The 14,727-nt window shown below is 33.6% G+C and overlaps 1 long non-coding RNA gene across 1 annotated transcript; it reads right to left on the bottom strand.

Moving 5' to 3' along the window:
- Positions 1-3,407: 3,407 nt before the first annotated feature.
- Positions 3,408-5,746, bottom strand: LOC132747371 (uncharacterized). Its single transcript, XR_009628120.1, has 4 exons — positions 5,628-5,746; positions 5,408-5,488; positions 4,350-4,437; positions 3,408-4,043 (listed from the first exon to the last, which is right to left on the bottom strand). It is a non-coding gene; the product is annotated as an uncharacterized LOC132747371 (long non-coding RNA).
- Between the last annotated feature and the right edge of the window lie 8,981 nt (positions 5,747-14,727).

The raw sequence follows: 14,727 nt of genomic DNA, 5'->3' as shown, positions 1-14,727 counted from the left end.
TGCATGAAAAGTATGCATAATGTTATTGCATCTTTTGATCACTGACTTGGAACATGACTTTATTTTTGACCGGACTGTTCTATTTATATCATATTCACATTAATGAGATATGGTAAAGAAAACTGAGCACATGTTGTAGTTGTTTTGTTTGTAATATAATGGAAAGTGTATTCAGATTACATGTGTGCACTTTGATATCCTATAAAAATATTTTACTTTGAAAAAATGTTGTTTTTTTTAGCTCTTGTACTAAAGCGCAAAGTATTTAACATTCGCGACAGTTGCGATTTAAATGCGCTCGACCTTGAGACTGTTTTTGTCCTTGTAGCAAGGGGGGAAGCTTGAAAGTCCAAATATAACCTTTACATTACTGTAAACCAAACGATGTTTAAATAATAAAACCGAGCATTGTACAGATAAATATTGACTAACAATCAAAAATGAATAATTTGTAAAGATAAACATTTGTTTAATATAACAATAGTACAGCTAGAAAATATGCACAATTATAATAGTTTTATTCAATAGTATTTCTTCTATTAGGAAATACATCTTAATGATATTCTATTGTGATAATCATACAAGAATTGATATCATGTAAGCTCTATAATACTGTATGTTGTGTCTTCTTTATGTACGTTTATATCAAATATCATATCAAATTACAGATCATCAATAGCTCACTGTGTACTTGCACTGATTTTCTTTGTTAGATCATTTCTAAGAAAAATTAATGATAATGCCGTGAAAATTTAAATGTGCAACACTTAGATACTCAGTATTACATAGAGAAAAGAGGAGATGTGACTGTCAATTAAGGTATGCGTTTTGCGTACTACCCAAATAAATAATACATTCGTTTTACAGCACTGATATGGTGATTTGTTTTACATTCTTAACAGGAGATATTCATTGCAAAACAACATCTTTCTTATTCAGAAATCTTACCAGGAATTGTTCACCTAGTGTAGAAGCATTTTTCACGAATATTGTAACATTTTGAAGGGAGTTTTATTACAGCATTTGTAGTAATATTTTTGGATCATTCGTCCTGTCATTTTGTGTATTTTAAGTCATTTTTATAAACTAAAAATATAGAAGTGATATGTCCTTTAATATTGTGTTGCTATTATAACATCGATATTATACATTAATTGTGAAGTTGCATTTATGGCTGATGCTATCTTCCCATCCATTAATATTTGTTTCATTATCCAAACAATTGACCTTTGGGGAAACTACTCATTCGATACTCATTAACGGGAAAAGCGTGTAATTTAATAAATAGTAAATCATATTAGTTCCTGCAACTGAGGTCGTCCTCCATCATGTTTAAAAATTGCTTAATTGTGTATTTATCACTAACTTGTCCCAACCTCCACCATCTATCAAAACAGATGAGTGTCAAACAAAATAAAAAACATAACACACCGATGACAAATAATTATATCATTGAATTTCATTAAAAAAAACTATAAATGTCTTAACCACTTTATTTTGACTAAAAAGCTGTATTTCCTTCAGGGCGAACAATACTATCTCAAACTTTTATGCCTGAGGTTAACTAGGTACCTATTTCTACTAACCATCCTCTCAGTACAACTGTTAGCCTGGGTTCCAGTCTGTCGATTTTTTGTCTGTTATGTTTCTGTTTGGCAAATCGACAATTGATACTATCAAAACGACGAACGAATACGGAATATTTTAGCGCATATGTTATGAATAAAAAAAAATGTTATAAATAAGCAAAAACTATCAACGCCTGAATCCCAGGCTATACAACTGTGTATATCCAATAACGCAGGCATGCGAAAATAATGCACGAATCCAATAGAAGTAACGCTGTGCAAAGCTATGGATATAAACGAGTAACATGGTAAGTAAACGTACCAATATATTAATGTAAATCAAATAAATAGAAATGAATAAGAACATATGGTTTCTTATGACATTATGCCTGAACCAGCATTACAAATATTTCCTGGAATATGTTTATTCGTTAGAGATCATTCGTTAGAATGACGAATTGATTACCGTTTTGGAGGCGGTATTTGTGTTTCGTCGGTATAAATAAGTACAATAACCCATTCAAAACTTTATTGTTTTGATATTCGGTATCTCATAGGCATTTACCGAACTACTTGTGTACAGGAAGAATACAAAATGTTATTCAGGGGCTTTTTATGAGGAAACCATCCGTAAATGCGATCGACCTTGAGACTGTGTTTGCCCTTGTAGTAAGGGGGAAATCTTGAAAGTCCCAATATAACCTTTACATCACTGTTAAAATAATGAAACAAAGCATTATGGAGATTTATACGGAAGCGTCCTGGTGCCAATTTAACATGTTCTATAAAAAAAAAAGATAACTCCTACGTAGGACTTTGCAACTCCTACGTAGGACTTTATAACTCCTACGTAGGAGATAAAAAAGCCTAATAAGGAGTTTATAACTCCTACGTAGGAGTTTGTAAGTCCTACGTAGGACTTACAAACTCCTACGTAGGACTTTATAACTCCTACGTAGGAGATATAAAAAACCAAATTAGGAGTTTTAAAGCCCTACGTAGGACTTACAAACTCCTACGTAGGACTTAATAACTCCTATGTAGGACCTAAAAAAGCCTAATTAGGACTTTATAAATACTACGTAGGACTTTATAACTCCTACGTAGGAGATAAAAAAACCTAATAAGTAGTTTTAAAGTCCTACGTAGGAGTTTAAAAATGTCCTACGTAGGAGTTTATAACTCCTACGTAGGACTTTATAAGTGTTCCTCTACGTAGGAGTTTTAAAGTCCTACGTAGGAGTTATAAACTCCTTATTCGGCTTTTTTTATCTCCTGCGTAGGAGTTATAACGTCCTACGTATGACTTATAAAGTTCTACGTAGGAGTTATAAAGTCCTACATAGGAGTTATAAACTCCTAATTAGGTTTTTTTAACTCCTACGTAGGAGTTATAAAGTCCTACGCAGGAGTTTGTAAGTCCTACGTAGGACTGTTAAACTCCTAATTAGGTTTTTATATCTCCTACGTAGGAGTTATAAATTTCTCATTAGGCTTTTTTATCTCCTATGTAGGAGTTTAAAGTCCTACGTAGGAGTTATCTTTTTTTATAGAACATGTTAAATTGGCACCAGGACGCTTCCGTAGATTTATGTTGACGAGCAATAAAAAAAATGATTGAAATCGCAAAAAATAAACATTTATTTTGAAAATATGTTTAATATTATAATAATATACCATAGTTAGTAAATAATAACAGTATCTTTTCAATAGTATCTCTTATATAAGGTAATACATCGTTATGATATTCTGTTGTGATAATCATACAGGAATTAATATTATATAAGCTCAATAATACAGTCTGTTGTTCACCACTCCGAAATAAAACCAAAAAACTTTACTTTTAAAATTTGCATTTCTTCCGTTTAAATGTAATTTTATATATAGTAAAGTGGTTTAAATATTTTTAAAGGCATCTCAAAATTTGTATAACATTGCCAATATAACTATTTTTTGTAACAATGTTAATTTGTGTTTAACATGCTTATTAAACAATGCAATATATTTAAGATAAAACATAAACTAATCATTATAACGGGAAAACGCATGGTGGAAACTTCACTTCCTATTTCGTAAACACTTATAAAATCTAAACTAGGAAGAGAAAACTCTAAACACGTTTCTTTGTTACGCTATCGGACATTTCTAGTCAAATAGTTTACATCAAAATAAAACTTGACGACAATCAGCAGTGATCTTATCAAATAAATGGACATGTATATTTAAAGTGGCACAACATACATGTACGTATTTGAATACATGCACATGCTATTTTAGTTTATGGTGCTCATCCTCGTGCTTGCAGATGACAACTGGCACGTGCGAATGATGCATGATGTAATTTCTAACGCTGCCTGATCGTGCCCATACCGCGGCTTCTCACGATTATCAGGGGTACTCTTGTTGTTGCGCAGCTTTTATTGTTGCCTCCCCAGGTTTTTCCGGTTTATATAAACGCTCCAATTTATGTGGTACCTAAAAGTAAAACAGACCCATATAATACAAGTATATCACACTGCGTGTTCAATTCAAGAAAATATTTTCTACTAAAGGTTTCAAAATAACACTCAATACATGTACACATGTTAAAAATATCTGAACATATAAAACTCCTGAATTTACACAATTTATCATTATTTCAGTTGGTTTTATGTAGAAAAATATTGCTTTCAGGAGCAGGAAAAAGCTGAACTTCAGGCAAATGCCTGAAAAAATAGTACCAATGCATACATAATGGATACTTGATAAAAATACAGTCAAATATCGATATAGTAAACTCACGTTATGTTTGTTTGTACTTTCTTCACTTGCTCTTCGTGCTATTGAAACATTGCATGTTAAGTTGCTGGACTTCCCATTAATGCCGCCGCTGTAAACAAATAAATCTTCATTCTAGATTAATTCACTGTTTGATAATTGTTTTAATATACAAAATTTACTTTAGTTCGATTGTGTAGGAAGCTATGAGCTTATAGACACACTTTCGAATCCGTTCCAGCGTAAAGTTTCTTGCTCAAGGAAACAACGACTTGCCCCTGACAGGGTTTGAACCCATGCCGCTAGCGATCATTAGATTACTAGTCCGACGCGTTAACCACTCGCCATGCCGCCACAATTTGATATTTAGTGTACAGTACAGTGGCCAATAAAATCGCATTTACTTTTACCAACCTGTCGTCAATCATTAACAATACCAGGGGTTTTAAAGGTTTTCTTTCATAACACAATAGTATTTTGAAAAATCAGAAGACTTTACCAGTAAGAAGAGTTGATATAATGTATGGTTTTAACAATGAGGAGTGATCGGCACTCAATTATTTTGAAAGATTAAAATTTGCCGCAGATGACAAAGTGAAATAAAATGGACAATGCTATTTATACACATCAATGAACAAATGATTAAACAATATTTTTTCCTGTATATTCACTATAAAATCTTTTTTCCTGCAAAATCTATTGAAAGAAGTTTCTAAGTGTTAAGTACTTACACTTGCCATTCAGAATTTAAAAAATGTAGAAGCAGACGATCTTTGATATAGAAACTTTTATATGTATCAAATGACCTTGAAAGATAGAAATGTGAAGTTATACATCATGAACTTATACAAAAACACATATTCAATGATGCTTAAAGATAAAATAGGTTGATGTTTTTTTTTTCATTTTAAAAAATCTTTAAAGCTACATAGTGTATCTAATTAGAGTTGTAACAATAAGCGATAGCGAGATATGCATTGAGATTTTTTAAACGGTAAATAATTATAGCACCCTATCTTGCAAAAGCATGGAAATTAAAAGTTAACAAAAAATTGAGAGAACCTTTGTTTATTTATTCTAACTTGGTAATTTGACTTCTATTTCTGCACTGTGAGCAAGTATAACGTTGTCGCTGTCTTTGTTATAGATGTGTTCAACAAACCCTGAAAGACGAAAATTGAGAAATCAAGGGCACCACCTCCATTGATAAAACACATCACTCATCATATTGTAATGAAATACTTTCTTAAAATCCAAAACATATAAGAAGGCAACTAGCAAACAATAGATGATATAACTTACGTGTTCTTGTTAACACTCGTGGGCTTCCACCAGGGATTTAGATATCAATGCCCAACTTTTACCCAACTAATAAACTTCAGGAAGATTTAGATTAATGTTTAAACAATGCTATATGAAAGTAAAAGGATATATCTTCCTGTTAGAATTATTATCACAATCTTACGGTGTCCCGTTAGGGCCATCGCGACACACACATAACTCGAAAATACGAACGAAACCACGATGGTGAAACTCGATATTATTTCGTGATTTCACCATCGTACCTTTGTTGAACTTTTAAAATCGTATCTTAGACTTTTCATTTTCGTGATTTCGTTTATTCGACTTTTCACCATCGTTGTTTGTGTTTTCCTTGTTTTGAATTATGTGTGTGTCTCGGTGGCCCTAAAGGGACACCATACAATCTACATATTCATTTCGCTTCTATAGAAATCAACCATGCAAATTTCCCCTTTAAGTCGGATCTCTTCAGATTGACGATAATTTTTATGAAAAATTGAAACGGTATTTAAAAGTAAAATATTGTGAAGTGAACAAAGAAAATTATTTACACTTAAAATTACTATATGTAAAGTGTGACAAGTATACGTAACAGGACACAATCTGTTATTTATTTGTCTAGAGAGTTGTTTCCCTTGGACCATTGTTTTTCTACGGATCAGTGGTTATGCAAAGGATTCACGCCAGTTTGAACATGTGACTATTTTGTGAAGAGACCTGCACATTGTTCCCATGTTTTTAAATTTTTGTGATTTATGGTTAATAAGCATAATAACAGCACACTGGGGAGGATGAACTGAGTGCGTTTGATGTACACACTTGGTTCCATAAATTGAGTGTGGGTTTTAGTTAGTGCTGAAACTTGAAGATTGATTGTCTAGTGATTGTCTTTTGAATTCGTCTAAGATATTGGAATAGATAATAATAAATAATAATATCCAGATTTATTAAGCGCCCTTTACATGCAGAGCACGTTCAAAGGCGCTGTACATAAAAAAATAACAATCACAAAAGTATTATTGGATAAAACGTAAAATATTAAAGAAGATACAACATGATCATTATCCATGATCATGGTAAAAATATATAAGATATACCCGTGTGCTGCTACACACATAAAACGTTTAAAATGTCTTATAAAACCGGTAAAACTTACAGACTTGTGTAAATAACTACAAGTAGGTAATTGTATAAAGATGAATTTTAAAGCTTTTTTAAAAGACGAGAGATATTACAATTCATGTATGATAATCAACTGACAGAGAAAATATTACATAAAGACTATAGACTGTGTCAAAATAATTGGAGCGGTGATATAAAAACTGTAATGGATACGCTTGGCTTCCGAGACAATTTCACGAAGAAGTCTATTGCAATTGGCAAGAAATAGTCAACGATCACTTCACCTTTAAATGGCAATCAACGTTACAATCATATCCAAAACTAAGAACATATAGACTATTCAAACAAGGGTTCAAATCTCTTGAACGATCGGCGTTAGCTCAATTGCGTTGCGGTATACTTCCGTTACGAATTGAAATGGGAGGTCCTTAAATGAACCATTACATAATAGAATATGTTCACAGTGTATTAGTAAAAGAAATTGAAAATGAAACGCAGTTATATTCGTAAATTTCAGACATTCTTTTTAATTATCAACATACATATATAGATCTATGTCATATCTATACATAAGTATTTAAATTTGCCGTAACAGTTGATAACATGTGCTTAATTTAGTCTATTATTTAAGGTGACTTATAGGCCCATGGGGCCGGGTGTTGATTTATTCTATTTTGAAAATTTGTTCTTTTTGTATGTATAACACATGTCACTATCATAAACAAATTACCTATCTAATATATAAATGGCTATTAGGGGTATCAATCAAAAACTGGAAACTCGTGCCTAAAAGAATTCTGAGATTAAACTCACATTCCTCTGAAGTGCTGGAAAATTCACTAAAATGTTCTTTTTGTGTTTATTGGCACCACATTAGACGGAAAAGCACTTTTTAAAAACTAAGGCTACGATTTCACAACAAACCCAATTTCTGTGAATTGTATTCCCCTTTATCCGGTGGAGATATAACGAAGAACAATAAGTTGCTTAATCTTATCTATCTTAACATATATTCAAAATATTCAAATATACCCCAAAAAATGTTTTTTTGTTGTCACCAGACTTTACAGATGGCCTTTGTATATCTCAGATGATTGATCCTTTTTACTACGATAGTTTTCAAGAGCAGTTTAAATGAATGATAATTGTGCGTTGTATTCGTCAATTTGCATGTCCATGCGTATGGTGTGTGTTCCAGGCCCGGTCACACAGCCTTTCGCGTCTGTATCGCGGGTAAAATTTCGCGATTTCTTTTTGCCCGCGGTTGCCCGTGGTAGAAAATGTGCAAAATTGGCTTACCCGCGGTTTACCCGTGGTATGCCCGCAGAACAGACGCCGGCGACTGTTCCGCGTCCTTATTGCGGATGAAGCGCGGCGTTACCGCGGCCTACCACGGGTATAATAAAGCAGTCGAACCGAGCTGTTCTGGAGACCCTCTCTGAAAGCACTTGCAATGTAGATGTGGGCATCAGACGAAGACCCCTTGCCGCTGACGTCTATCCAGAGGAACTTGTAGTCAGATGCGACGACTGCCAGGAGGATGACACTGAAGAAACTTGTAGTTGAAGTAGCCGGACCCAGTGTTGGCAGGAGATTTACAGGCAATGTGCTTGTCGTCTATTGCACCAATGACATGCGGAAAGTTCCAACTGTTCATCCAATTGTCACTAATCTGACTCCACTCTGCAGCAGTCTGTGGTGGCGCGAGCAGCTCATCACGGAACTCCTCGACGATGGCCGCACACACTTCGCGCAACACCAGACTGATGGTGTTGTGAGGGACCCTCCAGCTATACTGCATCTCACGGTACTTGGCGCCAGAAGCAAGGTGCCTCAGGGTGAGGCCAACCTTCAGGCCTGGATCAAGGGGTGCTCGCCAGTTGGTGGTCTCCTTGGTAAGGGCTGGTGTCAGTTTCTGCACAATTTCATCGAACATGGCAGGTGGCATTCTCATGAAGTTCTGGAAGGCCCTTGGATCTTCATTACGGAGCTCCACCATGAGACGATCGTACAGCCCCAGCTCAGGTCTCCTGCCAATCCAGTCGCGCACCCAGATGTTCCGGACCACCCTCCTCCTCCTCCTTCGTCTTCTTCTGTCAATGTGGAGCTGATGGACCTGTACCACTTGGTTCTGATGCTGCTGGAGCAGCAAGACGAGGTCATTACGGTGACGGGGATCCATGTTCACCCCTTGACGTCTGGAGCACAACTGACATATGCTCGGCAAATAGCGCTTTTTATATTCCTAAAATCAGACGTTGTACGGACGCAATTAGGCCGTGGACAATCGTATTTCGGACATGTACAAGACGCAATTGAACGTGATTAGGCCGGTATTGGGGCGCGCTGTTTACGCGGAGAAAGGCGTTTGTCCGTGCTTACACGCGGTACACACGCTAATGCACGTGATAACAACGCGGTACAGACGCGGAACAAACGTGCTATGACCGTGCTCCACCCGCGATTACCCGCTAAAATTTCGCGTCCTACCGCGTGTAACCACGTCTTAACCGCGGCCGTAGCACGTCCTAGCACGTTCGTTCCGCGTCTGTACCGCGTCTTTACCGCGTGTGTACCACGTGTACCGCCCGCGATTACCCGCGGTCTAAATTTTTGGGCAGCCCAAAACTTTTTCGCGCGGCCAACCGCGTGTGAATTTCTTACCGCGTGTAACGACGGGTAAAGTACGGCTGTATCGCGTCTTTATCGCGACCTCAAAGCGTCCAACAGCGTCTGCTTCAAGGGCAGAAATTTTTGGCCGTTATTCGGCCGCGATACGCCCGTGAAGGGCTGTGTGACCGGGCCTTAATTAGTGCGCGCGCGTGTGTGTTTATGCACGTTTGTTTGCTCTGATAAAATACATTCATCGTTCATTTATGTTAAATATTGATTGTTTCATTGATGTAAAAATGATACCGCCTATTTATTGAGATTATTATTATACGTACAGTGAAAACAGCCTATGAGTATTTAGAGTTTACAAGTAAACAAAACACGCGCTTTAACGTATCGACATAATATAATGCTAGTTGTTATTAAAATATAATTATAACAAGGACTATAACTTTATTAAATGGATTTATAACAAATTACAGTAAGTTTCATTATTCATATGATTTTTTTTTTAAATTACATTTATTTCCAATTACATTTCATGCACATCCGTTTTATAGGGTTAGGGTTACTGCATACCTATTTTACAGGACAATGGAGCGTAATTTATTTGGCGACGTTAGGTAAAGATTATAAAAGTTGTACATTATAAAAGAGAGAAAATTCAGTGTGCACAAAATGTTTAACAATAAAAAATAATGTGTGAAAATGATGGAAATTTATACCAGCAAATTGGGCCATATGAGTATCAGTTAAGTAAATTAAAAAAAACTACATTAATGATTTAAAGTTCATGAAATCAATATATGCCAGCGAGCAAGCTCGAGAATGAATACGCACAAAAGTGAAAGCATAGATGTTACTTATAACGTTATCAATTTTAAAGCAACATTCAAATTATAAATATTCTTTCAAGTTTTTAATCCTTTATTTATACGCTTTGATTTCCTGACTTTAAAAGGATATATGTTTTGAAATGGAATATACAGTTATATTGACTTCTTTCTTAAATTTTGATACATTTGTCTACATTGCCAGCAAAATATCACTTTTGTTTAAATTAATCAAATGCAGCCAAGTTTTCTGTTTCTATATAAGTACTTAGAATAATGATACTGCACGTAAATTAAACACCTATATATCAATAAATTGCAGAAAGTTAGAAATAAGGAAACTATTAACCAACGGGTTAATATAAAATCACTGTTTTCGCTTCATGTAATTTAAAATTGCAATTATATAACTGCAATAATGGTACCTAAATTGAAAAGCAAATGTTTGGGTACTTGGGTACCAAAAAATAATAAATAAATAAAAAAAATGAAAAATTAAGAAACAAAAACAGCTGTGATCCATCCCTTTGAATTATAATAATTGTACATCTGTTTCAACAATGTTATTTTCAGAAAAACTAATTCAAACTTATTATACTTGAACAGCTGTTTCAAAACTTGTCGCTAATCGCGATAGATTTTTTTAGGGTATTGATTGACCTAACTTTTAAGTTTTACTTTTTTACATTTTGTTAATATCCAAATGCATAGTTATTTTTACAAGAACATTTCATTGGTTAATTGAGTAAAAACTCATTGCCAGTTTTGGATGCAGCTATTTGGGGAGTTTGCGCACGGTTCTGAATAAATTTATTTGAGGCGTTGCCTTGAATTGTTGAAAATGATGTTACAATTTTGGATAATTTACAAATATTTAACTGTTTAAACAGTAGGAAAATAAAAAAAACTGAACTGTGTTAACTTAAATACTTAAATGTGGCGGAATAAACAATATTATCGCACGGGTCAACACAATAAATGATCCCGCGAACCTGATGGTTGTTCTGTATTTTGTATGTAAAAAAGTTAAGGAAGAAGTGCAGAATGTAGAGAATAAACTGAAAAAAATATTTATTATAATCAATAGTCGTAAAACATTAAAAAATATTTAATAGAAAATTAACAGAACAGAAACAGTCAAGAGTATAAAAAGCAAAAACAAGAAAAGCAACAACAAAGAAAATTATAATTCATTAATTAAAAAAATAGTTAACAGGAAATTTTGGGGGATAAAATTTCAACAAGATACTTTGAGAAATAAAGATGATTTTAAATAGATTTCATGAATTAAATCCCAATTTTATCATGACAATTGAAACACCGGTTAGGATCAGTTGTTAATTAGGCGTGGAAATTAGACATTTCAGCTACGATAAAATTCCCATTTAAACGGTTATTATCAGAAAATTGTTTAGTGCAAGGGAATGATCATTGTCTTGTTTTTATGAGATAATGGAAAAAAAAGAGAAAAGAGGGTTGGTCAAAAAGTAGCTAAAAGTTGAGAAAAAAAAGAAAGAAAAAGGAATGACATGAATTAAAAAAGTGAGTTAAAATGAAAACAAGAACTAAGTAAAAACGACTTTTGCACCAGCTCTTCGTTACCTAAAGGGTCGTTTAGAAAGTTAAACGCAAAAAATATATATGGATATTTAAAAAAGGAGAAATTAAAAATCAAATGAAAAATAACTGTTTAAATATTAAAAAGTAATAATATGTAAAATGAATCTTAACTGTTAAAAGATGGCGGATAAACAAATTGACGGCAAAGAATCTATTAGTGAAATGGCCTCCCATTTGAATTTGCGGTATTTGGACACGTTTTAGAGATAAACTGAAACAGAAGATTGAAAAAGCCTCAGAATTGATAAGCGGAGAATTTGAGGAGTATGATTTGGACGAAAATACTCAGTGTATCGTCATTTATAGAAAATAATTAATTTAATTCGAGAAATGTAGAAAAGCAAACAGAAAATCTTGTGATATAAATGGGAGATGGTGAGGAAATCGATACGAATTGGACGATGACTGCAGTTAGTGTCACAGTGTTATGGACATATAATATGTAGAATTGAAATATTTCTTGAGAATGCTGTATCATGTAAACGAAAAATCGGAAGAACAACCACAGAAAGATATAGACAACCATACGCAAATTCAGCTAAAATAATTAGGGCAACAATTAATGTCTTCACAAATAAAGCATCAAGAATTTGCAAACAGGACAGAACACGAAAAACTGTCAGGAGTAAAACTACAAAACATAGAAATGATATCTTTTGCAGGTGATAAAATAAAGTGGATTGCATTTTAGGACTATTTTCCAAGTGCTGTGCAAAGAAATATAACATTATCATATGTTGAAAAAAAATACTTTAAGTTACTTGAAAGGGGAGTTTCATGGGGAAACAACGAGTGCAATTGATGGATTAGCAATGACGAATGACAACTACCACCAAGCTATTGTTTTTTTAAAGAAAAGTATTTGGAGATACTGAAGAAATTATAGAAATCAATTACAAAAAGGTCAATCAACATTCCACCAGTTATAAACAGAGTCAGCAATTTTAAGGAATTTTCATAGATGAGGCAGATAAGCTTTTTAGAAGTTTTAGATCAAAGTATCATAGAAAGAAAATACTAAGATTCAGAAATTCATGCTTCAAGTGTTTGAGGATCGGTCATCAAGCAAGTGAATGCACGATAAGGAAAAATGCTTTCACTGCAAATAAGCCAATGTTCATCATAATAGTTTATGCCCAACAAATTTCAAAATAGCAATTCAAATCTTATAAAAACGCTCAAATGGTCGAAGTAAAAAAGGACGAAAGCAATAAGTACACAAAGATTGAACCAGGTCTGCTTTCAATAAATGAAACAGTTTTAATGCGAACTGTCACGACAAAAATACGGAAAATGAAAAATATGAAAATGTGAGATTAATGTTGGAATCCGGAAGTCATAGAACATATATGTAAAACCAAGCAGGTAGACTTAACCTTAAAACTACAGGGGAGCAAAATATACAAGCAAGTGATAACTTGTGGAAGTAAAAGAAGACAATATATGTCAATAACTGCAAACATTGTATCAAATATTACTGGAAATTTAAGAAGAAAAACTATAAAATTGGCATCACAGAAAGATTACCCACAATTGACACAAAACCTTACAATGGTAGATTGTTAACCAGCTGAAAGTGATACTGACAGATTAGACTTGCTCATTGGAAATTATTCTTATTTGAACATTGTAAAACCAGATTAAATTGAAGAACAACCAGAACTCTATCTATTGTCATCATGTTTAGGATGTATATTAAATGGTAGAACAAAAGTAGATGAAGATGAAATGTCAAATTACAATAATGTTCACATGTCAATTCTACAATATTGAAGTTCAAATCTTTTTACAAGCGTAGATGAAGCAGTGCCAACAAAATATGAGTTATAGGTTAATGGAGTATTGTGTCACTTAGAATCAAGCCTATTGAGGATTCCGAAGTGAAGATAGATATGTCAAATTTAAAGGAAACGTTGCAATATCATGACGGACGGTATAATGTGAATTGGCTATGGATGGACAACAAAAATAATCTACCTACCAACTGTGAACTTGCATTAGGAATTAAACTAACAGTAACACGACTACACCAGAATAGTGACTTAATGAATAGCTATGATAACATTATAAAAGACGTGTTACAAAACAGAAAACATAATTAAACATTATCTGCGAGACCATGCTATTCTTACTCGCGATACTACAAAATTGAGGGACGTTTACTATGCATCTGCAAAAACAAAATCAACCAATATAGTTTGAATGCATGCCTTAACCGTGGAATAGTTATTATACATGATTTATGTCAAAAAACTATTGAGATTCAGGTTACATCATAAAGCGATAGTTGAATATTGAAAAAGAATTTCATCAAGTAGGATTACAAAAGAAGCTAGATATGTCACAAAGTTCGTGTGATTAAAAGATATCTAAAAGGGAATGTCAGACGTTTCAAATGTTGAAGAATATCGGTTTTGCACTGTGCTTTTTTGCGTTTTAACTAGTTCCTTTCAACTAGGTTCTTAAATTGAATGCCATCTTTTGCTAAAATTGATATTTACGTTGATAATCTTATCACAGGTACAAGCGGAGAAGATGAATTAATACATTTGTACAATAATTCGAAATTAATATTCAGTGAAGCGTCAATGAATTTGAGGGAATGGGCAACAAATAACGAGAATGTAAATAAATATATTCACTCAGATGATGTGTTAAATTCTATGATTAACAAAGTATTTGACACATGCAGGACATTTAAAATGACACACTTGGGTTAATCACATCCAAAAAAAAAATGTTAAGCAAGAAACCAAGTATTATAAAACAAGAATGGATTAAAGCATGTTGCATCAAGATCCATAAGGACTATTTACTGCGGTTGCAATGCAAGGAAATATATTTATTTTATTTTTTTAAATATGGAAAATAAAGCTAGACTGGGATGAAAATGTTAACGAAAAGGAATTCAA

The sequence above is a fragment of the Ruditapes philippinarum genome, unplaced genomic scaffold, assembly GCF_026571515.1.
Source record: "Ruditapes philippinarum isolate M1 unplaced genomic scaffold, ASM2657151v2 ctg2715_1_1_1_1, whole genome shotgun sequence".
NCBI lineage: Eukaryota > Metazoa > Mollusca > Bivalvia > Venerida > Veneridae > Ruditapes > Ruditapes philippinarum.
This window is presented reverse-complemented; position numbering and strand designations above follow the sequence as displayed.